Source organism: Nasonia vitripennis, chromosome 4 (assembly GCF_009193385.2).
Source record: "Nasonia vitripennis strain AsymCx chromosome 4, Nvit_psr_1.1, whole genome shotgun sequence".
NCBI lineage: Eukaryota > Metazoa > Arthropoda > Insecta > Hymenoptera > Pteromalidae > Nasonia > Nasonia vitripennis.
The window spans coordinates 9,178,567-9,204,431 of record NC_045760.1 but is presented as its reverse complement, the minus strand read 5'-3'; the positions used below and the strand labels follow the sequence as shown (position 1 = coordinate 9,204,431).

The 25,865-nt window shown below is 45.4% G+C and overlaps 1 protein-coding gene across 7 annotated transcripts in view; it reads left to right on the top strand.

Moving 5' to 3' along the window:
* Positions 1 to 25,865, top strand: part of LOC100678173 — a 222,750-nt gene that overhangs the window by 31,458 nt on the left and 165,427 nt on the right. For all 7 annotated transcript variants that reach the window (XM_031929110.2, XM_031929106.2, XM_031929107.1 and 4 more), the window contains one exon: positions 4,218 to 4,284. The gene's annotated coding sequence lies outside the window, so the exon portion shown is untranslated. The remainder of the gene's footprint in view (positions 1 to 4,217; positions 4,285 to 25,865) is intronic.

Sequence of the window (25,865 nt, the reverse complement as noted above, 5' to 3'; positions counted from 1 at the left end):
TCCTTTTATCGATATTTCATCTGCATTTGCACAGAGGATTCGTGTGCAGCTCGCTGTGCTCGTGTTTTCGCTCCTGATTTTATTGCCGATAATTGATGTCGCGCGACGATCTGCATTTTGATGGACAAGTTCATGGCTTATATTCGTTCGATTGTTTTTTGAACGGCTGTTTGTATGAGAATGGACTGATGAAATTGCGGATGATTATAACCGATCGATATTCTTCAGACGACGATTCTTCGAATTATGTTTTCCGCGAACTTTCTAAAAATCAGCATAAAATGGAATATCTAAATTTTTTCATTACACGAAAGAAACTACTGAAAGTGTACGCGCGATTCTAGGCCACATCGTCGGCCCTAACTCGCCTCCACGATCGCGTGGTAGAAGTTGCACCTCACGCAGGGCGCTGTTGATTTTTTGCATAATTTATCAAGTCTGTTTGCCCGCATACGCGTTGGGGCGCGACGCTCGCGACCCTTTCGCGAGACTTTCCCCTAGCGTTGGAAAGATGATTAGGCGGGAGCCTCACGCGGCCTTGAAAAATTAAATTACGTCTCGGAGATGCAGCTTCGCGGTGGTTTGTCATTTGATGCTTCGCCGAGGCGAAAGACTTATTTATCGAACGTTTGCTGTTTAACGTTCAGCGGTGCGTGCAGCCCATCGCTTGTGAAGTCGCAGATGGAAAATGAAGCGATGAACGAAAATAACATACAATCATGCCGTACACTTACGCAGTATGAAAGCATTGCCTGTGAAGAGCGGGAAGTAACAAGCAAAAAATAAGGGCCTCGCACGGCGATAACAACGCTACGCAGCGTGGTTGCGTATAAAAAATGTATCGGCGCCTACAGTAAAAAAAAAATTCTGACTTTTTCGAACCAAGGCATTCTCTCGCAGAAGTATAAGAGACCGACTCGGACGTGTCCCGGCGTCGAGGTGGGCATATCGCGCCTCGTTGTCACTATTATACACCCGCTCGTGGCGAGATATCCGGCTGGTCGGTCGGCTCTCGCGCGAAGAGGGCTGGAACTTGCCCCGCCGCTGCAATTGTTGTTTACCGGAGTCATACTGATCGATACTCACGCGGCCGTATTATACGTTTACTCGACACGCTATACTCGATACCCCGAGCAAACACTTGCTCTCGAGCTTATGCTCTGCCGCCGACTGACTCTGTTTATGTTAGTCGAATGGGTTTTGAAAAATATGATGAAGTATGGTTTTTGTCGCTGATTTTTTTTGTTAAATCGTCTTTCCGTTGATTTCATCCTTTATCGAACAATCTAGTGACAAAAGCTCGAGGATCTTGAAAGTGGCGTATTGTGCGGGCACGGTGGCGAGCTAAACAGCCCGAAAAAACGAAGGTTAATAAGAATAAAGGAACAGCCGCGAGATCCCAACAATAACCTGCGTCGATGCATACACGCGATATTCCTCGCTCTCACTCTCACAATGGAAACTCGCGCGCTTGCAGGGGCATACTCTAAGGAGGGAGAGTCGCGAGAGGGAGGATTATAGAGCTTTGCCGGGATATCAATTATAACCCGAAACAGTTATATTCTCTCTCTCTCTCTCTCTCTCTCTCTCTCTCTCTCTCTCTCTTGCGCAAACCCTTTCCGCGGTGCTCTCTCTCTCTCTCTCTCTCACTCGCTCCGTCTCTTTTTATCGCGTCTGAGTCTCGGCCTAATCCTCTGTAAATTATATTATTTTCACTGTTTGTTTACCGACCCTTTGGACCCACACCCGAGTCTGCACGGGATTTGCGGCGACTTTACGGCTTTCGCCGAGTCTCTATAGCGCGACTCTCTCTCTCTCTCTCTCACTCGCTTTCTCTGTCTGTGTATGCGTTGGGTCGGCGCACCATAGATTTCGCGTTAACATTCTGAAAGGGTTAACGGTTGGTTCTTTTATTTTTTTTTTGTGGAGGACTCCTTTTTTGCTGGGAGAGTTGTAAGGAACTTGGTTTTTTAGGTATTATAACGTTGGGAATCGAGTTTGTATGAAAGGATAACAACTTTGTTTCCACGCATCTCTGGTTATCTGGTTAGAGAGAAATACTTAACACTTGTACGACAGCTTGATAGAATATTACAGATTTTTAGTTTTAACCCCCAGTATAGTTTGAGTGTTAATTATTTATAAATCATGATAATACAAAAGAACTAAAAAGATGCGATACAAATTATCATCATGATCAATTGTCAAAGTTATACTTACATCTCTATACTATTTCGATCTGCGATGCTATCTTAATTCAATAAGCGGCTTGAATATTGAAGGCATGTCCATAATTGATATTCTATAATTTCCTTCTAAATTCAAAGAAATCCGCTAAATCCGACACCGCCAATAACTATTTCGAACTCGTTCAACAATTCAGTTTTTCCTAAGCTCAAAAATATTACCTTTGTGAAAAGAGAATCGCGTGTCAGAATACAAACGGACATTTCCACATATAGCCGCCGCGCGACTGCGCATCCAATTACATTCGAACGTATTTAAATCCGGCAGCGATAAAAAAATAATCATAGAGCCCCCAAAACACGGGTGGACACAATGAAAAGCTAGCGAACCCTTTAGTCTTTTGCGTTTCACATTTCGCAGCGAGGCGAGGGTGGCCGGCAAAAATGGAAACAGAGGAAAAATACATCTCAGTGGGATACGTAATTATGATTCCATTGAAAAGTTCGCTGATGGAAAAAAGGACGAGGTGGCTCTCTCTCTCTCTCTTTCTCTCGTGTCCGCTGTATAATGTCGCGCGTTGACCGTTTGTTTCTGGATGGCGATGTCGCTTTTTAAGGCTAAATCACGATGAAAGTTGATGGGATACATGGGATTATTACGAAGCGAAAAAATTCGGCATTTTAAACGCAATGCTTTTGTGCCTAAATTATTTCGCGTTCCAACGTAATTTTCAACGAAAATTCAAGCTGAAGAAATAAATGAAATGACTGGCTGCATTAGTAACAGACGACGTGCTCTTTTCGATGATAAGCGATAGCGACAACATTGTTGCGAATCGACTGTAACATACTCCCCGCAACGACATAATATTTCCACAATACAGCATTCAGCCGCATGCGCGTAACAGTACTCCACCCTTAATATCGCATATCGTGCCATTCCACCCCCTCATCTGACCAGACTACAACGTAACGCGACTTCCTGCCGCTACGTTTTTCGCAACGCGCGCATATTCCGATAATTATAAAAGACTACGAACAATGGGGCCAGAACAGGCGAAGAGGCTCTGGCATCGGACGTACGCCAGCCCGATTCCGGTAAATAATATGTGTCCATCCGTCGGAAAAAAGAGCGCGAGGATGAAAGAACTTGCGCAGAGAAAAAAAAAGATTTCGCGATGCTTCTGCTGCTGCTGCTGGTCTCGCTTTTGTGGAGCGCGTCATTAATTCGCTGCCCCGCGAGTGTGCCGGGCATTTATGCCATTTTTTTCCCTCGGCTTTGCTCCTGCAGAGCTTTAATATGCTGGATTCGCGCTGTGTATGAGGCACATAATACAGCGAAGCCGGACATTACGTACCACTAGTGAGAGAGACGCTACACGGCGATTCGAGGCTTTCTGTATAGTTTCGTCCGGTGACGAGAGTGATTACGGCGTGTTTTGCGGTAATTCGAAGCCGAGTAGTACGATTATATGGCAAAAATTGTCAATTTACATATTTTATACTATCATTATTGCTAGTGCATCTATGATCTATTCGCGTCGTTTTAAGTTCTCTGATTAATCGACAACTTTTTGTCATCTAGCTCCGGCAAAGCCCGGAAAAGACGTACACGTGCGAAGCAGAACGGGATCTCGTAAATAGTCAGTTGCGGCGAAACATTAGTCACTTGCATTTGAATGTAAGACGGAGAATTAGAAGGGAGTCTCGGGAGCGCGCGGGTCTTAAAGGATTTGGCCGCGACGACTGCGACGACGATCGACGAGTAGTCAGGAGTACATCCAGGGAATTGTTGAAGTACTTCCACTTGATGGAGGCTTGATGCTTTTTGTTCTGGTTAGGGTTATTTCACTTTTCGGATGCTGAAATGTAAATCGAACTGTTCGTGGGTGGGATAGATTGATGCTTTAATTTATTTGATGCAAAGGCACCTAATACTCTTCTCCATTCATTTCAATGCAAAATGTACTATTATTGGATTTTATTTATTTACACTATGCGAATGTATTAATATGTTTTTCCAACTTACAGGTATACATCATACTTGAAGAATATTCACTCAGGGTGATGTGCAGATGCAGAACTTCCATCGTTTAGAGTAAGTTTCTTTTTTTATAATATTTGTTCATCCAACTCTAATAACTCTAATTGAATACATTTCACGCACTGTTATACTTGCACATTTCCGATACTATTTCCGATACTCTGCAATGAGGACATTTAAAAAGAGCATTATCGCAGATTTCCATCGCTGCCCAGTCCCTGATCTAATTTCCACATCAAACTCGATTTTAAAGTGCACGAGCTTTGATCGCGAAGCGCACATCCGGCTCCTCTTTTATTTGCCCTTTTGCGCTGGAAAAGAAAATACGCAACTTTTCAATTTACTTCGCTCGTTACGGCTTAAAACGCCGGCATATCGCGTACACGCGCGCAATAATATACGTCGATTGATTTTTCTTTTGTAAGGGAGGATACAGAGATAGCCCTTTGGGCTCGTCGGCCGCCTTTCCTTTTTTCCATTTCATTTCGATGGCGCGAAGATTGACGTGTGTCTAGATTTGTGTATAACAATGCTCGTTATCAATTAGCAGGATATCAGATATTTTCCCTGGATCGGCAAATATTTTAATCCTCGCCAAGGATTTTTTTTTCGACGTCGTTCTTTTTTTCTCGCGGGCGAGTGTGTTGCCGAGTACAATAGGATTTTTCACGGGGATTTTGTTCGGGTGGACGCAAAAAAGAATATTGCTGTTGAAATTTCACGTGGAAGCATAATAATCGCGAGATTCGTAGAATAACTCTTGGACGGGGCAAATTTTTTGAAATTTTAGAAAAGCTTGCAGTCGCTTTTTTAATATTCATTGGGTTTCTGAAAAAGGCGAAGCCGCTTACAATTCTACATGTTAAAAGATTAGAGCATGAAAATGCATGATTTTTTTCGATATGGAATTAATCTATGTTACGATTAATTCACTTGTTGATATTTTTGAATAAAATAAAACCAACCGGTAGGTCTGATACGGGATTCAACAGATGCAACCACCACAGACAAAGGGTTAATCCATCGAGTTGAAGGTAAGCGAGTACAACGGATTTCCCGACTGATTTACGGGAAAACAAGGCTGTTTAATGTTTCTCCGACTCTTTCTCCCTCTGGCGCCAGGCGACTTGCCCAACTTGTTTAACTCGTTTTGCCGGTGTAAGAGCGCATTTATTAAAATTTCACGCGACGCGTATCACGACCGCAGTCTCTCTCTCTCTCTCTCTCTCGCTCTCCGTCTCGTAGACAAATAAATTTCTACCCTCATTACGCATTGGGGAAGTGGTCTACGGGTACTAAGCAGCTCCTGCCGCGCGATTTTGCTGCTGCAGGGGCTGAGGAAAATTTTCGATTCACGTGAGGGCTACCGACGGGTTGTTGTTTAACCTTTTATTTTTAAATTCTTAGCTACAGCATTAATCGACTGGGTAAGCACTAGCTTATCGTTGAATTTTCTTGGATTTTCGATGTCGTATACTTATAGCCACTTCAAAGGGTAAATAAAGCACGAAAAGCCTACGAAAAACTCGCTACAGCCAATCGCGATAAAAGCCATTACCGAGTTAAACCATCAAGGATGTGCTGCGCGCGCTAATTCGCGATGCGCGACATCGCCTACTCTCCCCGCCGTTACTGCTTCTACGCGCGCATAAATCTTCCACTCGAAATCTACTTAGAGGCCCTAGAAAGCCCGAGTCTCGTTTGTATAGCTGCAGCTCCCAGTGGGCAAGTTTTCTTCCCCCCTTGTGTCTCCGAAAGGATTTCTCGAATCGCGTTCTGATTACGACTCCTCGAATAACTCCGAAATGATGAACAAAATATCCTCGACAACAACGACGACCTACTCGGTTAAAATAAACGCGTCGCAACAAGCTGCTCGGTACTTTTTACGATATGAAGGTCCCTCGAGAATTACAACAGCGAGCGAGAAAGAAGCGAGAAGTGGCGTGTGCGGCGGTGTGCTTCTCCCTCGCGCGCGGGAGCTACATTATGAGACATCCGTCCAGCCGGCGCTAATGATAATTAGAATGTTGAGACAAATAGAGAGAAACTTGGGGAGAGAAAAGATGAGGCTGCGTATGCGTGAAGGGTCGTACAGGGTAAGCGGCCCTTGTTGTCGGCTTGATGTTCAAAGCGTCGGAGGTGACGCTTTTCTCGCAATTTTCAGCGAGCTTAGCTCATGTCGGCTTTTTGAAAAAGAAAATCGAGAATTGAGAAAAGAGACCATTGATAAATGTATCAATAACCGCAACTCATCGAGTCACTCGCTCTCGCGTAACGAGACGTCCTCGATCTCGTAAGCATCAGCCACAGCTCTTTCCACGCGCGAGTAAGATACGACGGCACTCGAGTAGCGCGACTATGTCTCGCGAGTCTCGGGCGTCGCGTCTAATGAGCCAACGTTTCGCTTCTCGACCTACACCACCGCCGCCGCCGCCACCGCTTAAATATAGATTAAATACGCGGCGTATGTGTGTGTATACGTACGACGATTAGTCGGGCGAGCGAGACGCCGACCAATTAATCAGACGGAAAGCGAGGAGCGGGTGGGACTCGCGCGCGCACACACACTGGCGCTTACGCGGGTGTTAAAGCGAGCCTTGGCGAGAGGCTGCCGGCGCGTGACGACGATATAAACAGACGGGCGAGTGCTGCGCGGGTATGAACAAGCTGCGCTTCGAACACGTGTCCGAGAAATCGTATATCGTGGCCTTGAGATGATCTCCAAGATGAATGGGAGTGAAATTGTTGCCCTTATATATACGGGGCTGAAATTTCTTCTTACATACATTTTTGTCTCGCCGGCGGACGATAAAGAAATTTCTCCGATGACTAATTGCGTTATACTATGAAGAAAGCAACTCGGCGCCGCGCGCGAGGAGTAATAAAAAAGAAATTCTAAAGACGACAAAGAGAAGAGGCACGGAAACTATTCAGCATTTTTTAGCCGGAAGAGGAAAAACTCGCGCGCGAGCCACTCTTTCTCCTTTGTACCGCGGGGTCAGTCTAAGAAGCGGGAGTCTCTTCCTCTTTCTTACCGCCCCCGCACACAACACACGGACGACGTACCGAGACAGTTTAAAGAAAAAAGAAGCACCGAGAGCACCGGCGGAACGAGGAAAATACAAAGGGTGATCAAGAATGACGCATGGAGGCGAAGCTCGCCCCTTGGTGTGTATAATACGTGTACGGCGGCGGAGAGCTTGCGGAAGAAGAAAGTCGAGAGAGTTTAGGGGTGTTTGAAGATTCGACGCTGCGGTAATATAGTGGCTAGTTGATGCATTTTTCGTTGTTGATTACACGGGGTCGTTATCGCCAGTCTCGATGGCTCAAGGATTAAAACGGACAGCCTCCGTGTAACGCAATTAAACGGCTAAACTGCGCGGATGTACCTTGGTGACTGCCCCAAAAGACCTCGACTCCGGGAGAGCAAGAAAAAAGCAGCCGAAGAAAAAACGTAGACGCGGCGATGGCTTTTCCGGGGGGAAAGGTCGTTTGTTTTATAGATGAAGAGCCCCGGTATTTATTATATGGACGATAAAAGGTGTCACATTCATCTCTAAGTTTACCCGTGTAGCAGCAGCAGTAGTAGCAGTCGAGTAGCTCCGGGCAGAAAAGGGAGAAAACGTTGCGCTGTCCCCGACGACTTCCTCTCCTCTTCTCGCTCGATTCGGAGATGTTTCTTTAACAGCTCGCGCGCGATCGGTAGTTAAAGTTGCGCGTCGATATGGGCGAAACTGCGAGCAGTTGCAGGAGGTGAAAGGTAAACTAGGAGACGGGATTGTTTGCACAGGGAATGGAGAGAGAGAGAGAAAGAGATGGATTTATACTCATCTGGATTTACGTCGTCTGACGTAATGGACTGCGCGGATCGGAGGTGTGTGTACTCTGAGGATGACGTGTATTTTTATTTCTATGAAGTATCGAGGAATTTGCTTTAGAAGCAGTGCGCTTTGCTTCGAACGCTCTGCTCATCAAGTTCTTGATGACAAAGTGACGCGTCTTCGAAGGTAAAGCACCTGTTGACTGTATTTCAATCATCGAATCACACGGCAGTAGCACCGAACCTCTCACACCGTCACTCCTAAATTCAGTTGCAGCTCATCTGAAACCGCCCCCCTATCGCACCAAAACGAATCGAAATTCCACGCAAATCCACTCTCCCTCTCTCTCTCACTCTCACAAAGAGCCGCTCGCGTATCGAAACCTGCGCGACACACACACACTCGCGGCCGCGGCGCGTCGTTATAAATACGCGAGAGTGGCGCGCAAATTTATACACGTTGTCTCCGATAAATCTCGCGTCTACGGCAATAAGCTCGCGCTCGCGGCCCGGTACAGCATATTTCCGAAGTGAACCTCCCGAACTGTATGTGTGTGTATGCGCGCCAGCCAGAAACGCAAATATAGGCAATATAGAGAGACGGAGTGAGAGAAGATGCCGTAGGTATATAGAGTCGTGACACGCGGTGCTTTATTTTATTGGCTTCTTCTGCTGCCAGCTGCCCGGCAGTAAATAGCTCGTCGGCTTATAAATAACGGCAGGAGTGTACAGAGGAGACGATATCTGCCTTCTCTCTTGCCCGCGCTCTGTGCAGCGGCTTGACGAGCTCGATTATTATTGGCGGAGAGATGCCGGTGATAAGGAGTGCTGCCAACGGAGATAGCCCCAACGATTCGCGCTTGTTTCGCCGGATTCTGGCTTCTGGCGAGTCGCTTAATTGGATTAACTTTTTTTTTCGTTTCAGAGCTTCTGACCCGATTCGCGCGACGCGAGATGCGACCTATGATTTCGCGGCGACATAGCAGAACCCTCCTCCCGTCTTAATTTTTTTGTCCGTCTCCCCGGAAGCTCCTCGGATTTTTCGGCCGCGTTCCCCCTAATTAACGGCCACGATAAATAATTGCTCCGGCTCTCATTGTCAACTTTCGGCGGGCAGTTTTTCCAGAAGGGTCCGGAATTATTCAGACCCGCTCTTTCTCGGCATTTTTTCCTTCTCCTTTTGTGCAACTTTCGTGTTTATTCCGGCAAAGTTTGAATTATGACGGCGTACGTAAAAATTAGCGGCTCCGAGAGAGTGACCCGCCGCCAGCGGCGCAAGTTTTTCCTTCCGGGCGGGTATTTTTCTTTGTTTCCGCATCGACGGTATGGCAACTATACACGCGGCGCTCGAATCTCGCGCATCGCTCGTGCGCGAAGCTATACAGGAGGAGCTGCGAGCGGGGAATTAGCCAAGAGGGACTTCTTAATAACTGCAAGTGAGTGGTAAGGGCACTTCTAACCGCTCTTGCGAGACACGCTTCGTGTACGCTTCGCTGACTCGCTGTCGAATTTGTAGCCGAGAGGCTGTAAACGTAAACCTGGGAATTCTCCCCGTCGCGAGCTGGCCTTTAAGAAAGGACGGATGTGTGGGAGGGCAGGCTGCTATACTCGAGTGTACCTCGCAGCCTTATCTTGTGAATATTCAGGATACTTTTGGGGGCGACTCGAGTGTGTCGTTTACGCCGTTGACTTGCTCCGAGGAATCTTCGATTAGTGTTGGGATAGCTCGCTTAACTCATATATATATATATATATATATATATATATATATATATATATAGAGAGAGAGAGAGAGAGAGAGAGAGAGAGAGAGAGCGGGGACATCTGCGCTCGCGGCGTTTTATCTAGGCATACGGACGCGCCGCACTATATTATACACGCGGACAAACGAGTGTATCAACGTCTCTCTCTCTCTCTCTCTCTCTCTCGCTCTCTCTCTCTCGGCAGTAAAAAGCGAGCGAAGGAAACGGATATTGGCCTCCGCCGCCGCGCGTCGAGACGTAAAAAGTGATCGCAGCTCCTGCCGATTTATGGAGCATTCGATGTACTCTTGCCGATCGGCCGCGACGCCGTTCTTTTTATTTATGTTTCTCTCCCACGAATTTTTTTCCGATTCTTTGTCTTTGCGTTCGTCCTGGGGGGGGTCGGGCTTCTGGAGGTTATTTTCTTGGGGGGAGGGATAGCGTCGCTGTGTATACGGCTTTTGGATGGCCCCTTGGCTCGCGGACTGAAGCGAATCTATTTGTTTGATGGATTTGAGAGGCCAACATAAATAGAAGAGCCTGTCGCCGATGAGATTCCGTTTCACCACACAGAGATCATTGTTACGCTCGGCGTTGTTCTCGTCATCGAATCGATACCGCATTTTCGCCTCTATTTCAATCCCCGCGGCTCTATAATTCAAATACTTTGAGCGAATTTCCTGCATCATTCCGGCAACATCGACGAAGTATCGATCGGGCCGGATTAGTCAGTGACAATTAGCGGCTTCGCGCGCACCCATGTACACGCCGAAACTCCTCGTCAGCTCTTTCGTGAGAGAGATGAGGACGGGCGAAAGGTTAAGAAGCTATTTTCTGCGTAAACGCTCGCGCGCGACTTCCCTCGAATTCCAGAGGCGGAGGCCGCGAAATCACCGGCTCTGCCAGTTATTATAAATTGAATGCCGAAGAAGATGAGAAATCGCGCGCGGGGGACGGGGGGAGAAGGGAAACAGTTTACGAGACTTCACGCAGCAGCAGTAGGGAGAGGAAGCTTTGGCAACGATTTCCGAAAATCGCGGGAGGAGATTACCGGAAAGTCGACGAGGCGCAATAAAATTTGTTGTTTTATCATCATCTAGCCCAAGGAGCCGTGCGCGCGTGTGCAAAACTATTCGCGTTCGTCTTTGTCCTGCAAGCATACACGTCGGCTTATGGATCCTACAAAGCCTCGGGTACATGCAAGTCGCTGTGGAACAATGTCCGAAACACGGCTCCTTGGGCTCTCGTCGGCAGCGAGCTACGGCCGATATTAAACGTCATTTGAATTTCATGGCACTTTAACGATCTTAATTAGAAAGCCCTAGAGAGCTTGCGGCCGCGTCTTATCCCTGAGAGCTTCGACGCCGAGAGGGATGTGGATCTCGGCACGTTGTTTATTCTCGTATTAGCCCGAGTCGCGAGACGAATCGTGTACAGGCCGAAGTGCGGCCAAGGGATCAGCGTTTCTTCTTCCGAGAGCTCCTTCTGGCACCCCGACCATCATTGGCTGATATGGCTCCGATGGCTCGGAGAGGGGGAAATATTGATGCGTCGGATTTTTCACGGGAGTATCGCGATCCTGCTGGTACAGGGACGACGATGACTGGCGTATTCGAGGCTTAATTCAGCTCTTGATTCGAGCTCGCGCGAGCTTTTAATTATACCGTCGTCGATATATATATATATATATATATATATATATATATATGTGTGTGTGTGTGTGTGTGTGTATGTGTGTGTACGAGCGGGGAAAACAATCTCCTTTGTAACAAGCTAATTAGATGCAGCATGTCGAAGGAGGAGATCGGGGCTATCCGGTCTCCCTCCTAATCCAAGGGACGATGTTAGCCCCGGCCTAGGTTGAAGTACATACGTAGAGCTATAGGTATATACGGATAGATCAGACGTGGCCCGCGCGTCTGAATCTTAAAGGGCTCCACACGGATTTCGACCGAGCTCGTCCAATAAGCCTTGCAAGAGGCCAGCGCCAGCGGAGGAGTATCAGCCGCTCGGGCAGAAGGGTTGCAATAAACGGCGGTTTATAGGGCTGTGCCTTGGGATTAAATTAACGCGAGACAGGCCACCGCGAGAACACGAGTGGGTCAAGTTGTTCCGAGTTGATCGCTGATTTGATTTCACCACGGTTGCCCAATGTCGTACGTTTTCAAGAAGTTGCGTGGAGTGTCTTTGAGGATCGCGTACAGCATCGGCAGAGCAGACTCGTGGTCTCTGATTTATATTTACGAATAAGTTGACACCTGCGCACATGAAAACGTCGGGGATTTAACGATAGGCAGTCAGAAGTTTCCGCATGCGGGCTCTCTCGGCTGCACGTGTAATAACCCCCGGAGAATAATTCGCTTTCGAGGCAACCCACTGCGCGATTCCTCGCACGAACGCCGGCATCGTAAAGTCTGGATCTCCAAGAGAGAAGCTAACTGTCGTTACGAAACTGAATCGCGCATCTCGAGCGCCCCGATTCTTTGCTGAAATAATTAAAAAAGATTTTACCCCAGCTCGAGTCGTTCCTCCGCAAAAGCGCGGTTATAAATCAGCCCGATAGCATCTCTCCCGCTGCGAGTTTTCAAGGTATATCGTTGATCAAATGTTTTTCAATGCTTATATCATTGGAGCGACATTCAAAGCAACCACGTATAAAATTAGCTGGCGAGTGTGCGCTGTTAATTCTCCTTTCCACCCTTCGACGGGGGCTCCACATGCGGGTAGTCTATTATGCAATTAGCCAAGGCTCCGAATGGCTATTGGACGTATACAGAGTCGGCGGGGCTAAGTCTGAGCTATCGGACATGACACAGGACACGGCCGTCCGACACACCCTTTCTTCGTTCGGACTCGAAAGGAAAGGATCGCTTTCTGGGAGGATCTGGCCGGACTGCTTATCTCGAAAACATACTCGCGCGTTATGCCGTAGTATGTACCGCGGCTACGGAGGAGGTTCGAGCTCGAACTTCGCCCTACGGGCTCTGGCTTCTGAAAGCCGCGATGAATCTCGATGCGCCGTGTGTATTGATCACGGGGATAATAGCCCGTCGCGCACCAGAAGTGAGCGTCTTTCGTTACACACAGATATAGAAGCTCGATTCGCCCTAAAATTTCGACAAATCCATTTTAAACGAAGCGCTCGAGCGGTCTACAAAATCGCTCGGCACACACGCGCGGCGCTCGAGGATAATTTGCATACAACCGGGTTGATGGCAGTCGCCGAGTGTATTTACTAATACCCGCATTTTTTCGCTCGGGCTACTCGACATGCCATCAGCCGCCGGAGAAAAAAGGAGCAGAGCAACGAGCAGAAGGAAGGGAGTAAGGAAAAGTGCAGATAAAGCGAAGCGACGACGGAAAGAGAAAGGGAAACATGTTTACTTAGCGCTTTATCGCGGCTGCCGGGAGAGAAAGGGTCGTTCCGATTTTCCCATTAATCCCGCTTTCTCTAATAGCAGCCGCCTCTAGCTCCCGCCGCGTTTATTTTGGTTAACAAATTAAAGTGCACCTCTCGCCGGAGCTGCTCGCGCTCTCTCTCTCTCGCTTTGCGTATATAGCGCTGCTATTTTTTGTTTTAGAGAAGGCTGCTGCTGCTTTACTGCTGGAAAATAGATCGGGTGTATAATGAAAGTTATTATTGACTCGCACGCGCTTTAATTAAAAGGATTTAATCGAGATAAAATCATAGAGCGCGCGATGCAGGAGCAAGAGCTGTGGACGATCGCTGCAGGCTACGAAGAAAAAAAACTCGCTGTATTTTAAACCCCGTTGTGAAGACAAGCAATTAATGAAAGGGGAGTAATTAATATGCGAATTGAGAGAGATTAATTCAATGTTGCGGTTATTCCGCATCGAGTATAGACCTTCTCTTTTCGGCGCAATTATTTTCGAGAAATTTTTTTCGAGGGCGGATAATTAAGTGTCAACTCAGCCTTTCGTCGCTGCGCATATTTTTCACGATGCGGCGAGCGGAAAAAAGAGTCGGTTAGTCGATCATGCGTGGGTGTGGATTTTAAAATAGATTTCTTCTGAAGGACCAATTAATTATGGACTCGAGAGCTTCCTATCGCCATCTCATTACCCGAAGCTCTGCGGCGTCGATTTATCGGTCATACGTATGCGATCATCTGCAGAAATACTCTATCGGCCTTCTCTTTGTTCATTATAATACGATAACGAGCTGATTCGATGTAGGTATGCTTGGCAATAAAGAATTCTTAACATTTTATAACTCTTCTTTTTTTCGCGCAGCGAAGCTGGAAACGAAGCTTGTTTGAAGAATTTTCAATTTTTTCTTGTTTGCCATCTGAGCTGAATTTCTAATTAGCGCCGAAGCGAAGATTTTCTTCGGGCAATCGTTTCCCCCTTTGTTTTCCGCTTGTGTATTTTACGTAATTGTCATTTTCCACTTAGGCGAACCGCGACGACTTTGCTTTCAACGAAAACTTCGCCTCGAGACGAGAGACGAGTCTTGCGGTGTATATTTATCCAGGGAATGTCAACGCAATTATGTTTGCTTAAATAATACGCGGTATATACTTATACTCGACACAAAAATTATATTCTCCTTATTACGTCGAGATAAGGGACGACAATAAAGCTCGCGGCGAATTAATCACTGCTATACTAGCCTTATATTTTTTCTACAGAGCAATCATTCTTCCTCCCGAAAAAGCCACTCCAGTATTATTTTCCGAGCGAGGCGTATCACCGCGCGAATAAATATGCAAAACAGCTGCAGGAAGCTGTTGTCATCGGCGTCGGCGAAAAATAGCGCAGCGTAAGCCGCCGAGGAATTTAGCCTAAAAAGAATTTTCCCGCACCCTCGAGAAGATCGGCGCTGAATAAAAAAAAGAAGAAGCGGAGAGTAGGTGACGCCGGAATTTTTCATCGTTACCCCGCCAAACAGGAGTTTATATATGTGGAGGAGGGGGGAATAAATACAAATTGCGGGATTATCGGCTTTTTTCGCGCTGATACGCCGTACACAGGCGCGAGGCTCGTTTTTTCCAAGATACCTCGTTTACAATTAAGACGTCGGAAATGTCTCAAGAGTGATCTTGTTGCTGTGAACTTTTAGAATGTTCCAAGCACCTGCAGGTTTTACCAGTCAGAAACTGCTATTGTGAGTACGGAAGATAAAACTCCTAATAAAAATTCCGAGTTACCGAAGTGAAACTTTCCCATATAGCAATTTTCTCCGGCAAAAAGAGAGACCTAAAGAAGTCGCATCGCTCTTCTTGATTTCCAAAAAAAGAGAGGTTCATATAGTACGAAGCTCGGTTGGTTAAAAAAAAATTCGAACGAGCAAACGAAGCTCTCTCTCTCTCTCTCTCTCTCTCTCTCTCTCTCGACTTCATCGCATGTCTCATTGCAATCTGCGCGTATTAAGTGTGTGTGTGTTTTTTTAAAAGCTCCGTCGAATCTTTCTCCACTTCCACCCTCGACGCGCTGCACAGCACCGAGGCCGAACCAGTTGCGATAATCTTCAGGGGGGCCCATCCCCGAGCGTGCAAATTAGGCGCGAAGTGTTTTTATATCTCATGGCGAATCAAATGGCGCGGGCCGAGTTGCGCGCTTCATCTCGCGATTATTGGACTGATAAGCCGGCGGAGTTGAGGAAATTTGTTTTCTAATAATCAGTGTACTGTTACCCTTGAGAAAGTTTTTAGCCGCGAGTCGATTCGCGCTCGCGTTCTTTTTTAATCGTGAGCGCGCCCCGTTTTAAAGTCAATCTTCTTCGTTTAATCTATGAGGGACGTTTGTTACGATGGCTCCTTTCCTTTTTTTTCAAGGGGCGGGGAGTTGCTTTAAAGTTGGCCGAGTACTTGTTCCGGCTGTATGTCTACCCTGGGATTCGAGTATTTTTTTAAGTTTAAAAAGACTTCTACGCACACTCTTTCACTATCAGCCGTGGGAATGCAATAATTTGTTCTCACTTCTGAGCTGAGGAAAAACAAAATAATAATCGTTAAAACGAAATAATACACATTAAGAATATGAATTCAAGTTGTATACGGCATATTGTCATCACGATTAGACTACTGATACACGAACACCTGTTCATCTGTTTAATATTGTTGGGTATTTTCGAAATAGTAGCTTGAGACACTCCTACTGTAAATATCATTTCGGTTTCGTCGTATTAGATTATTTATTAAGAAAGTATTTCTGTTTGTCGACGCAAAACTGCCAGTGTAGTTCAGCTTGCGCCTTTGAATAGGAACAATGAAGTCTTTCGACGAAATTCAATTTCTCGTAATTTATTTTTCCAAAACATTTTCTGAGAATGTTGCCGACTACTCACACCGTTAAAGTAGTATTATTGAAAAGTGAACTTGTCGCATGTGTGTGACTATACGATGAATCGCGCATATTCGTGACCCATCGCGGGTGATTATCTCGAGAAGAGCAAAAAGCATTGCTCGCGAAGAAACCACACGCGCCAGCGGACAAAGGGAAACGAGTGAAAGCGTAGAGGTACAAGCGTATAATGAGCAAAAACCCTCGCGGCATCCGTCGAGTTATTCGTTTGTGCATGCGAGAATAGGACAAATCCAATATTATCAGTGTCATACGCGTGTGTGTAGGTACTTCTGTACTTCATGTTTTTTTTAGTCGGTGTTTCAATGATCGATGCATCATTCAAGGCTTTTTTTGTCAGACACTGTGGAAACCGTTCATGCGAAGTCATTATTTTTTAGTATCAACTACTGTGTCTCGGAAAGTGATATTATTTTCCATTGGATACCGAGGCGTAGGGTGACGTAATGATGGAAGGAAGTGATGACTGATTCCAGCGAGTAATACGCATATATGATCAAACGGAATAAACCGAATGATTTCGAAGGCAACATTAATTAATGAAAAAACGAGACCGAAATAAATACGTTCACCAAGCACAAAAAAATGATCCGATACCATTATCACAGCCAAAACATCGTCATTAAAGTATCGCATACGCGATCCCACATCGTCTAAGTTGAAATTAATAATACGCCAACAAAGCCGAAAAATCTCGTCAGCAAAGAAAGCAACCCACCGTCGCGCCGGAATCTTGAATAAACAAAGTCTTCGTTCTGCTCTCTCTCTCTCTCTCTCTCTCTCTCTCTCTCTCTCTCTCTCTCTCTCTCTCTCTCTCTCTCTCTCGTCTTATACCTAATTAGAGCCTTCGGGACAATCCTCCCACCTCCACGGCAGACTGCTCGCGGCTATATAATGTCTTCGTCTCTCTCTTTCTCTCGCTGTCGTCTAAATAATGCATGCGCCCGTGTAGTTCACTTCAGGGGAGAGGGAGAGGGGGGGGGGAGCTTTACGCTCGCGTCTCGCGGAACACGTTCCCGCTATAAAGCAGCGGAGCCTCTCATTCTTACCCTCATCTGCGCGCATAAATTCGAAGGTAGTGCTCCTGCACCCCTTTTGGCCAGTTACTTCATGTCGCGCGTGAGTACAAGCTCGATATCGGCGCGTTTGGGCTTTTTTTTCTTATGAAAATGATCTGGTTGCACTCTCCTGCGCCATCGCTTATACGAACGTTTCTCACAAAACTTTAGAAATTAAGCAAAACAGTTGATAAGTAGATATGACAGAATGATTCGAAAGTAATTTGAAATTAAAACAACACTTTATGCCGTCAGCTGAACCATAATTTCAGATAGGAAAATACGCCTCGCGTGCCTCCGCTACAGCACGACGAGGCGCGCGATTCGAGGTTAATATTTACCCGCAGTCTGATGGTTTTCCATCAAATCAATAGAAGAACAGAGGCGAGAGCGAGAGTGAATTGAAAGGGTCGAGAAACGGGGGAAATGTATAACCGCGCGATAATCCACCTCGTCATCAAAACACTGTGCTGCGCGTAAGTCTCGCGGCAATATAGAGTTGTATGTGTTTTTTTAAAAGAGTTCGCGAGGTGTGAGGATACCGTAATTTAATACATTAATATATGCATAAAATATGTTTCTAAGGCATTTTTTATAAGTTAAAAAATGTTAATATTACAAAGTGTTTTCTGGAAGGAAGTAAAAGTATTCTAAATTATTTGACCAGAGTCCCGCGTCCTCATTCTTATTAGCATGAATTTAATTAGAATCGTCGGCTTAGACCCCAAGAGTCGAAGGATCGCGAACATATTGCATAAATACGGCGCTATTGTTCATAAATATTCATTTTGCTATTTAATATCGCACGGGGCGGGAAACTGGAAAGTTTCGCGACTCTTTAAAAATTAATTTTGGGTAACTTTTCATGCTTATGATGAATCTATTTTATCGACTAAGCCAAGAATATTTATTATATTTTCGAAATACCGACGGAACTTTCTGAATATAAACGTCGTGCACTTACAAAGAATGAAAGTCAAGAATACTGTACAAGACGTAATTTTATTTTTGAATTAGAATTCATCAAACATTGAATGCTATAATATTGGAGAAGAATCAATGTTTTATCATTCGATTAGCAAATAAATATATACGCATTATCAAATGCACATCCTCTATTCGTCAACTGAATAATTACAATTTTTACAGTAATCAAAATAAATTTTGAACGGCTCGAAAACCGCGAAAAAAATTAATCTTCTCAGTCAAATTATATCACACAGCCAAACGCCCGTAATAATTATCAAAGTGCAGAGGCACCGCCGAAATGAATGGATATCGCTGTAATTAAACTCATTTAAATAAACGTGATTGATCGGGCCTTCAATATGAGAAAATCCAAGTCCAGTTCAGAACTCCTTTCTCCATCCCCTCGTCTCCTTCTTCGCCGTCTCGCTCGAGGCTTGAAATATTTGCCGAGGCTTTTCTTTTTCCAATTATAATTAACCTTAATCATATTCATCTGCCGGCGAGAGAGCGAGACGAAATCGCGCGGCAGTCAGTCAGTCACCTCTCGCGAGAAGGAGGCGGCGGCGGAGGACGAAGCTCGAAAGAGAGATTATATTAATTAATCTGTTAAGATTCGCGTGAATGTTCGCGGGCCTTTGAATTTCGCTTGGCTCTTCTTTTCCTTGGCTTAAAAACAGTTTCTTTCAATATCATTATTGACACTCCTCGCGCTTCGCTTGGAATTAAAACTGCTGGACGAGTGGTTTATTCCTTTGTTGGATGTGCATTAACAAATTATTTCAATGTTATTGCGCGATGTGTGTTAAAAGCTTGATGAATTAAAAATCGGTATAATGATAGATTCCTTCCAATTTTCGGGTATTGTTTCATTTTTCCAGATGGCACATACTAGTTTATAGATTTTGAAAGTGAGCTCGACGCCCCCATATTTGAGTAACTCAGCTGGTATAGAGTCATTTCCCGCGGCTTTGTTGTTTTTTAGTTTTTTAATCGCGGCCTCTACTTCTTGGTAGCTCGGTTCCTCCACGTGGGGTTCAGCAGTGTGAATTTCGTCCCCTAATTCTTCGCTATTTTCGTGCACGTTTAATAATTTATCCAAATAATTTTTCCACAGCGACAGTAATTCGTTGTCATTTGTTACGAGGTCCCCGTTTTCGTCCTTCATCAATTGCGCTCTACTCCTAAAACCCTTTCTGATGGCGTTAATCCCTTTGTACATTTCGCGGGGGTTATTTTCCTTACTGTTAGTTTCTATTCTCCTAATAAGATTCTTTTGATACCCCCGCTTGTTATTTCTGTAGATCGCGCTCGTCTGTTTCCTTACGTTAGAATACTCATCTACGGTCCTATCGCTTCTATTTTGTAAGCTATCTAATTTAGCCTTTTTGCGCCTTTCAAACCAGAGTTCGCACTCTTCGTCAAACCATGGTTTGCTCTTTGGCTTTTTCTTTTTACCCAGTACTTTGTTCGCGGCCTCTTTTACCGTTTTTTCGATGTCCCCCAATAAGCTATTCGGTTCGTCATTCCCCTCCGGCGATGTGTTTGCTTCTTCAAGTGCCTGAAACCTGTTATTAATTTCTATCTGGTACCTAATTCGCTCTGTTCTATCTCGTAGTTTCTCAATATCAAAGCTTTCTACCTTGTTTGCTCGCTTACTATTTTGATTCGCTACTAGTCTAGCTCTTAATTTGGCTACTACTACGAAGTGGTCCGAGTCGCTATCTGCCCCTCTGTAAGCCCTTACGTCAAGAACATTAGTATGACGTCTTTTTTCAATGAGGAAATGATCAATTTGGTTCTGTGTGGCCCCGTCCGGCGATGTCCACGTTGCCTTGTGTATGTTCTTGTGCTTAAAACACGTAGTTTTGATTATAAGATCTTTTGCCGCCGCGAAATTTATGACCCTAATACCGTTATCATTGCTGGCTTCGTACAGGCTTTCCTTCCCTATAGTAGGCCTAAACATTTCCTCCCTACCTATTTTAGCATTGAAATCGCCTAATACTATTCTTGTGTCGTAAGACGCGAACTGGTCGATTACTTGCTCTAAAGTTTCGTAATAGAGATCCTTAGCTTCTTCTTCTTTGTCCTCCGTAGGACAGTGTACATTAATAAATACATATCTATACCATTCACCTTCGATAATGATGTACGAGAGCCTAGCATTGACGGATTTGAAACTTTTAACCGAATGTATGATGCTTTTGCTTACGAGAAATCCGGTGCCTAGAGATCCCCCACTCCCGGCCCCATACAGGTACGTGAAGTTACTCGATGCTAGTACTCCGCCATCTGGCCACCGCGATTCCTGTATTGCTACCAAATCTAGATTGTACCTATCAGCTTCCTTTACGAGTTCTTTAAACGCACCTGCTCTGTATAGACTGCGAACATTCCAAGTTCCGACCCTTAAGTCCCTTTTGGTTCGGATTTGATTTTTTTGAGCCATGATATTATGTTAAACCCGCGCGCTTCGGATCCTGTTCCGATCGCAGGTGAGTCCACCGTTCTAGAGGTGATAACCCCCATACCTCTCTAGAACTAAGTATGAGAGCTTTCCGACTTTGACGAGGACAGTGTCAACTCGTCGTCATACACACTACGGTTTCATTCTCGCATCCTAACGCCCCCCTGCAAGGCAGCGCGCCTTCGCTGGCATCGTTACCGCGTAAGACCAGGTGACGAATCATTCTACACATCCCCTTTCGGGGCAGTTGTCATCGCTCCCGCATCCTCCTCGGCAGCAGGATTTTTGCCCATTTTTGTAATGTGTGATGAAAGAGATAGATTGAGAGATAAGAGATAATGTGAAGTGTTTTTGTTGTTGTGGTGCTTGCGTAGTGTTTCTAGATGAATGCTTTCGACAGTGTGGGCTCATCATACCCACGCCTGTTCCTATCGGCTGTCCGCGGCTGCTTATTTAATTTATTCGCAGCTAACCTCTTTCTCAGGGGCTGTTCCTCTATCCGCAACCTAAGGACGCGCTGTGTAGTGGTGATAGGCACCCACCCGTCCGATCTGGACGACAACGCCCAAGACCCGCTTAGGGTAGCGGCATTGTAACAGGAGTAAAAAGTTATTAGGATTTTAAAATAAAAAAATTACCTTGTGTTTTTTATGAAAAATTTCGATTTTTCACTATTTTCAGACCAAGACAACTTTGAATGTAAGCAACTATTTTTAACTCACCAGGGCTAAAATTGAAGATTTTATCTCATACTTTGATCCTATAAATACGCATTTACTGTTTGCACCCCCAGAGCTTGAGTACATGCCGTTGAATAATGGCTACTTTTCATGAATTTTTACGACGAAAATTTCACGAAAAAAATTTTAAATCGCCCAGAAATCATTGTGCCGAGGTCGATATCGCAGGATCATCGCCTTTTCAGTGTTCTATAGACCTCAAAGGATAAGAAAAGTGTGGTAAGCAGCGATGTAGCATCGATTTTTTTTTCGGATTTTCGAGCACTCTAACTGCATATTTTCTGTAGATTTCTCCATATATGTTTGGTGGTAGAGAGTAGCCTATACATGTTCTAAATAAGCGAAAAAGTTTTTTTCAAAAATAAAATTATCATTTTTTAACAATGACATGAAGCTCGACGTTCGATATTATTCAAAGAATGACGACATTATCGTCAAATGCCGCGCTTATTTTTTCAAAATATTTCATCGCCTCCCAATCACGCAATGACTAGCATAATTTTTCGATTACTCGACACATCGTCGCATCGCTGCGTGCGTCCGAAAAACTTGAAACTCGCGGGCAGCGACGATGGCAAATATTTTAATTAAACTAAAAACCGAAAATTTGCGGTTACGCGCCGGCCGCGAGGGCGAGGGACTTTTTTTCCGCCGTGTCTCGCACGTCCCCATCAGCGATATACCTCACGCGCGGGTGCGGGTAAACTTTTCCAAATATTTAATTAGCATATCGGAAAATAAACTTTTCGCGCCTCACGAGTGAAATTGTCTTCGTGTTTTTCGACGCGCTGGTGGATTCTCGAAACGCTTTGCGGACTCGCGCGATCGACAGATATTTGGTCTCTGAATACTTTTCATGAATCGTTAATTACAGCAAGCAAGTGGCTGTGACGAATCGATTCGTTGGACGGCAACCCTATCGAACCTGCATAAAAAGGCAAACAACTTCTTGGAGAAACTCCCACGCCACTCCGTAATATCTCCTTGTAATCGATGCGAAAGCGGCACTAAACGCGCCATGAAACTTTATCTGGAGGAGGTGCAAATGTATTCCGCCCTTGTGTCCCTGTTTTTCTCCTTCTCTTCACGGCGCGCAGCAGCGAAATAGTTTTCCGCCGCCGTCGACACCTCTCCCAAGCAAAAAAGAAAGCTAGAGACGCGCTGGTATAACCCGAGGAAACGTCAGAACGTGAATTTATGGGAAATTTGTGGCCAATCGACGGCGGTTCGATCTGCATAATAACCCTGCGAGGCGAGATGCAAATTTCGTAAGCCCGCCGTGCAGAGCCTTGTCTTTTATTTCGCTCGACTATAAAAGAAGTTTTCCCCTCTTCTTTCTTTTGTGCGCGTTCTTTTTTCGAGTAGTCAAGTCTCTCGTCCTTGTCGCCGTCGTCGCGATTCTTTTTTACGGGCTGTCGCAATATTTTCGCGGGCCTTTTTTTAATGCCTCTTTTGTCTAGTTTTCCGCAGGGGTCGGGGCTGTAGCACTGAGTACACGGAATGATGCATACCGCCAGTTGAGTTAGTGGCTCCGCGTCGGGTATATAAAAAAGTCACAAAGAGCCGACTTGGCTGAAGACTTGTTTTGCCAAGCTCTTCAAAGGGAATTTTGTTTGCTCGATCGAACTGCCTTCTCTTTCAGAATTGAACATCGCCGGATTCTTCTTTTCGACCTTTTCCAAAGTGCGAAATAGTCGATCGCGAAAATAATTTGATAAAAATAAAATATACAAGACTTCCGACGCCTCTTTCTCCGTCAAAACGATCTTCCTCTCGCCCCGACTTTTCGGCGATAAAACAAACGAAGCCGGAATCTCGCGGGGGTGGCGGCGATAATTATTGCGCGGCCTCCGCTACAAAGACGCCAGTTACAAATGATTCGGAAGATTTCGCCTTTGATTGCCAGCGAAGCGCCTCTCGGTAAAGGGTCGAAAAAGAAGAAGGATTCTTCGCTCCCTCTCCCTCCTCCTCGGGGAATGTCTTTTTTCGGGCAGGGGAATTTGTTCGAGCCGATAATTAAATCTAACGACGATTGTCATATTTTAATTGTTCGCTCTTTCCTGTGAAAAACAGCGGAGGGCTGCGCCTTTATTCCTTCGTGTTTTTGCACTGTCTCTCCTTTCGCTGGAATCGTCGTCGACGACGACTTTGATTCATTATCGCAGCGCGTACAGCAGCTGATGTTTCTTTTTCCGCTGCAGCTGAGGGAGGAGAATCGAGTGCTCGTTGCGAGGACTAATTTACGACGCTGCGATTCTCCGATTGGTGAAAACGTGTGCTGCGGGATAATACCCTTATTTATGAGGTTTAACTGGTGGAGATATTACATTTTTTATGTTTTTCACCGTGACTCGAACAACAGACGTATTACCGTTTCTATCATCATCGTCAGCGGGTATGCGTATTATACAAACCACGAACTTGTACAACTTTTCGGCATCTTGATTTTCCGGCGTTGCGCCAGGTTAATCATTCCTGTGGGAAAGAGGCGGAGGTGGTGCGACTGACGGGGCAAACAAGCCGAGGGCAGACGACGCGAGGCAAGACGTCTCTCGAATATAATATACATCATAGCCCCGAAAACTCGTCCTGGGTACACTTAAAAACTTTTCAAATTTAACCCCATCGCCTTAATCAGAGTAAAGAGCAAACTAGATTTTCCGCGGCGGAACAGGGACTGTTGTTAAAATATAAATTTGTTTAAACTGCTGCACTTTGACTGAGTTACTCAGATAAGCAAAATGTAACTCTTGAATACAAATTTTCCAGTCCTCGTATTTGTAGCATGATTACGAAATTTTCTCGAGCACAATTTAACAATCGTTCGTTGAGAATGCCAAAGTAGGATCAACAATAGTCTTAATGAAACATACAAATTTAACTCACAAAGCTTCGTACAACATTATAATTCGAACGAGAATGACGCAACAACAACAATTTCTAGTGTATCGCCAGGCCTCGCTTTAAGTCGAATTGCGACAGTTCAACGATTGCACAGTGTCCCGGCCATAAATGGAGAAAGACAAGTTTTTCAATTAAACGCGGATTATGCCCGCTTTGTCTCCTGGCATTGAATATAAATCGATATAGCGTCTCGTCCGCCCGTCGGCGAAAGGGTCGTGCCGATTGAATATTTTCCGATGGATCAGCCTCAGTCCAACTCAGTCAACAATATGTATGCAGCGAAGATGAAATGTGGACACGTACGTGCCGACGCCCCTTTGTTTCGCTGCATTCTTTTCGGCTCTAGGGGGGAGAGTCCACGTGGTGTTTCTTTTTTTCGGGAAATCTGCAGCTGCTGCGCCCGTTGGCTGAAAAAAAAATTTCGATTATTTCGAGTTTCTCGTCGTCGCGCTTTTTTTGCCGAGATACTATATTGCGCTTCTGTGTATCGTGTTTGCAGTCTAGGCAGGGGGACCGAGAGAATTTCCAGAATCGCTATACTCTTGATTGATTTTTCGTATCGCGCTCGGAGAGGGAAAAGTCGGGGATGAGAAAACGTGTAAATGATCGAACAAACAAACAAGCGAACTGATGGGGGGGGGGGGGGGAGGGCAAATATAAAGTTTTCGCCAGTAGTCAGGGTCAGGGTAAATTTCACTACATTTACGAGTATAGGGATTCCGGCCGAATTACCCGGGGATATTCTTGTTTATGTCTTCCTGATACCCCAAGTGGGTTGTCAAGAGCCTTAATAGATAGATTTGGATGCGATATGACGGGGATGAAGTCGCCGGTACACGTCCTCCGATCTGTAAATATATATATACGTATGTATGTACATCGACTCGATTGGACCCCGGCCCCTATTGTCTCCCGCCGTCTCTCGCAAAGTCCAATGATAACCATGAAAACTTCTCGGGATGGGCGGAAACTTTTGCTCTACGAGAGAAAGAGACGGCCGTCTCGAGACAACCCCCGAATGTGTACTATACGTACTTTAAATAATGCGACTCGGCCAACTTCTCGATGCTCGCTCGAAGAAAGTTTCCGCGAATGGCAAACATCGCTAATTAAACAGAGCTTTCTTTCGATTCCTACGTATTATTTTCTTAATCGATTTCGAGTTTCGAAATTATCTGCTTATGCTGTGAGCGCAATCTCTGCTCGCAGAATCAGTCGTAGTCGATCGGATGAGAGGGAAAGTGCTAGAGAAATCACCATTTAGCCACGAGAGCGATCGATTTTGCAGGGAGGAATTATGGCACTGGGTCGCTTCGGTTTCCGTCGATCGTATCTCACGGACGCGAACGTAGTAAACAAGGAAGATGCTTTTAATGCATCGACATCGCTACTTTTAACCATAACAAAGTTTTCAGTTAGGCAGGCTACCGAAAAAGAAGTACGAAATAAATCAAAGCCCGAATTCCAGCGCATCTCCCCTCATAAATTCCTAAACACGCCGTTGGCGACCGCGCGAGAAAGTGTGAATTTATCCCAGGCGTCCAGCGGCCACCCCATTTACACGCTCAGCCTGGTGCAACAACGCTCGCCGCGAAGAGAAATAAG